The following is a 4,029-nucleotide window of genomic DNA, read 5'->3' as shown; positions in this document are numbered from 1 at the left end:
ATGTATTCTCATATATATATATATATATATATATATATATATATATATATATATATATATATATATATATATATCTACACTGATACCTTACATTTGGAAAAATACCATTTTGTGCTGTGTTTTATACAAGCAAAGGAGTAACAGAATATTTAAAAATGATTGGGGGAAGCAGCAGTTGGGCTTCCCTACACATGCTCTAGGTGAAATCACTCAGATGGCAGTAACCTGCAAAAAAAAAAAAGAAATAAAATAAAATAAATAAAACTAAAATAACTAAATAAATAAAGATGAATGGCATCATGCAAACACTTTTTCCCATATGGAATCATTCCCCGTGCAATTTCTAATTGTGCACCAGCAATGATTCACATTTTTACAGAGATTTCTCCCTTCTTTAAGTTGATGTGATCGTGGATTTGGTTTACCTATCTATATGCATATGTACATAAGTTCAGAGGGTGGGGCAAACAAGAAAAAAGGAGTTTTCACCCTTTTGTTTCTCATTTTGTTTTCTTTTCCTTTGGAACATCAACTTTCAAAGTTTGCATTTTATACTAGAATCCAACTATTAGCACTGTAGTAGGATGAAAATAGAGGTCATGTTTTAAAGAGTGGTAGTAACAGGCATTTGTCTTTTTATGTAAAGAAAGCTGAAACATTATATGACATGCAATGACTATCCATGCTCTTAGGCATTTTCCCCTAGGGCTCCCTTAATAAGGGAAATTGCAATTTTTACTGTACTGCTTTAAAATATCTTTTACATGTCTTTATTGTTAGTCTCATCTTTCTTAACTTCAGCTTGTTTAGCAAACCTGACATTCTTCAAAGTATTTTGACAGCTTTTAGTTTGATTATAATGTTTAACACAGTTTTATATTTTCACTTAGCAATATGTTAATAAACTAATGACTTATAAACAGCGTATTAACTTTTCTGTGTACTCCTTTCCTCAGACTGCACTTTATGCGTATGCACATGCAAACCCTTCTGAATTTATGTGATTTCATATTTAATATTCAGTTACTTAAACATCTAGCTATCTTTCAAGTACCATGCATTGAAATGCACTGAAATGCATTGCTAAGAAAGTGTATAGCTTATGCTTAGGTTGCATAGAAAGTGGGCATAGCATTTTATTAGAATGAAACTCAATTAGCTTATCATTGAAATTTAAACTAGTTTACTGCTTTATCAAACACCTTACTTTAAGAACTGTTCATTAAAGTGTTGTTAATTGCTAGGTGATTCAAACAGTTATGCAACATGAATATGTATTTGTTCATAGGATCATAGGAGGTTACTAAGCTAATGGCCCTGAGGCCCTTACAAGCCTAGCCAAGAGTTTATCCTCAAAAAAGAAACCTCAGTTAACACCTGTTACCCCCTGTCAATGAGGGACACAGGTGGAACCCCTAGGACAAATTTGTGGTTTCCCATCCACTCACCAAGGTGGTGCTTGAAGAAGGTCAGTGAGGTACTGTGTTTGTCGTGTATGGGAAATTAATTTCAGAGATGAGACAGCCTCTGGGAGATAAACCTGTCTCTCCAGCAGGTTTTGTTGATGTCGCATATTAGACGTACGCCTTTTCAGTGGATAATGCATGAAGAATTAGACTTACAGATATGGAGCATCTGTAGTAGGGCAGGGTCCAAAATTGCCTTGTAGGCAAGACACAGATCACCTCTGAGCAATCTGTACAATACCGAATAGAGTGATAATGATTTGAGCCAGGTGTTGAAAGCCTTGGATTCTCTTTGTGAGGTATTTCTGTGACCTTCCCAGTTGGTTTAGGTGTTTAGAGAGGTACATACCAAATCAGGAATTATACTCAATTATAGGCCTAATGAGGGAGGAGTACAGAGAGGTAATAACCTCCTTTTTTTTCTGGATGCAATCCCTTTACTTATGAGATGAACCAAGTAAAAGGCTTTTCTGACCAATGCTGCCACATGATGGTCAAATGTGAGACTGTTGTCAACCTGAGTACCCAGATCTTTCACCACAGGATGTGTGCTTAGGGGGTTACTGCTGATATGGTAATTAGTAGAGGCAATGTTTTTGCCAAATGGTATGATGATACATTTTTTTGCATTTAACTTAAGGCCATGACTTTGACACCAGTCATTTGTTGCTGAGAGACCCTCTTGCAGTATGTTAACATCATTTGGGGAGACAATGACAGCATCCAACTTACAGTCATCTGCAAACTTGGTCAGCCACTGGCCTTTTGTCTTTGCCTGGACCTCTGAAATGTAGATGCCAAACAGTAGGAGTCCCAGGACAGATCCATGGGGAACACCACTAGTGACAAGTTTGCTGTCAGAGGTGGATGCCCATTTTGACCTTGTGGGTCCTATTGGTGAGCCAGTTGGCCACCCACCTGATGAGATCGGGATTTATGCCAAGTTCTGTTAGCTTTTTGATAATGCCTGAGTGGGGGATTGTGTCAAAAGCCTTGGCCAAGTCAAGGTAAGCTGTGTGCACTGACGTTCCCTCGTCCAGGGCCTTGGTGACAGTCCCAAAGAAGTCAACCAGGTTCAACAGGCAAGATCTGCTCTTGACAAATCTGAACTCGGTGGGGTCAAGTGCTTGGAGATTGCTTATGTCCTTGTTTATTAGATCCATAATAATACACTCCATAGCTTTACAGGTCAGACTTGTCACGCTAATGGAGTGATAGTTTCCAGAGCCAGTAGTAGCACCACCTTTGTGAAAAGGGATGACAATGGTAGTTCTCCACTCTGCTGGAAAGAAGCCTGTAATTTATTTATTTATTTATTTATTTATTTATTTATTCCAGCCTGATTACTGGGGAGGTCCACTGGGCTAGGGTGCCCATTTTCAGTGGAGGCCCTGGGAGAAAAGCTCCACAGAACAAAGTTTATTAACATAAACATTTTTCAAAGATAGTTTAAAATACAGACAGTGGGTTTCTTTAACAAGAAATAAAACAAACAATACAATTTCAATTTAGTTCATGAGATAAATGAGAATATAGCATAACAGCTAGATTTTACTATTTAGTTACAAGTACAAATTTGCAATTGAGAGTGAGGTTAGGAAGGTAAGAAGGTTAGCCAGGAGTGAAGGGGAAACAGAGTTTGAGAGGTATGGAGCTCATAAACAAAGATATAGGGGACTTGCAGACATTGGACCCGACCCAGTTTGGCTTTGTCAAGGGAAGATCATGCCTTTTGAACTTGGTCGACTTCTTCGAAACAGTCACCAAGGCCATTGATGAGGGAAAGGCAGTCCATACAGCCTACCTTGACCTTGCAAAGGCTTTCGACACAATACCCCACTCGGGTATTGTAGAAAAACTTACCAGCTTAAATGTAAACCCATATGTTACAAGATGGGTTGCAAACTGGCTTAAGGACAGAACCCACAGGGTTAGAGTTGCTGGCGCTATGTCAGACTCCAAGCCGGTCACAAGTGGTGTCCCACAGGGCTCGGTCCTTGGCCCCCTATTGTTTGGCATCTACTTCTCAGAAGTACAGGCCAACATGGGAGGACTTTGGCTGACAAAGTTTGCAGACGACTGCAAACTGGGCACCATAGTGGAAAGTGCATCGGACACGGATATCCTTCAGAAGGGACTCACGGAAACAGATAGCTGGTGCCAGAGCCATGGCCTGAAGTTAAACGCCAAAAAATGTATAGTCATACCCTTCGTGAAAAACAAGGTAACCCCAAGCTACCATATAGGTGGCAATCCACTAAGCGCAGAAGAGGTTATCAGGGACCTGGGGACCCAGGTTGACAGTGGCCTTTCTTTTGACACTCACGTTGCTAAAGTGGTTAGAAAGACCTTCTACATTGCCCACCTGATCATGAAGGGATTCACATCCAGATCTAGTGAGGTCATTGTTCCCCTGTACTCTTCAATTATCAGACCAATGATCGAGTACAATGCCCCATTCGGGATGTATCTCACCCGACATCTGCAGCAATTGGAGAGACCCCAAAAGTTCTTCACCAAAAGGATAAAGGGACTCCAAAATCTGTCATATGCTGCCAGATTG

Source organism: Protopterus annectens, chromosome 8.part0 (assembly GCF_019279795.1).
Source record: "Protopterus annectens isolate FY-2018-M chromosome 8.part0, PAN1.0, whole genome shotgun sequence".
Taxonomy (NCBI): Eukaryota; Metazoa; Chordata; order Ceratodontiformes; family Protopteridae; genus Protopterus; species Protopterus annectens.
Note: the sequence above shows the minus strand (reverse complement) of the source record.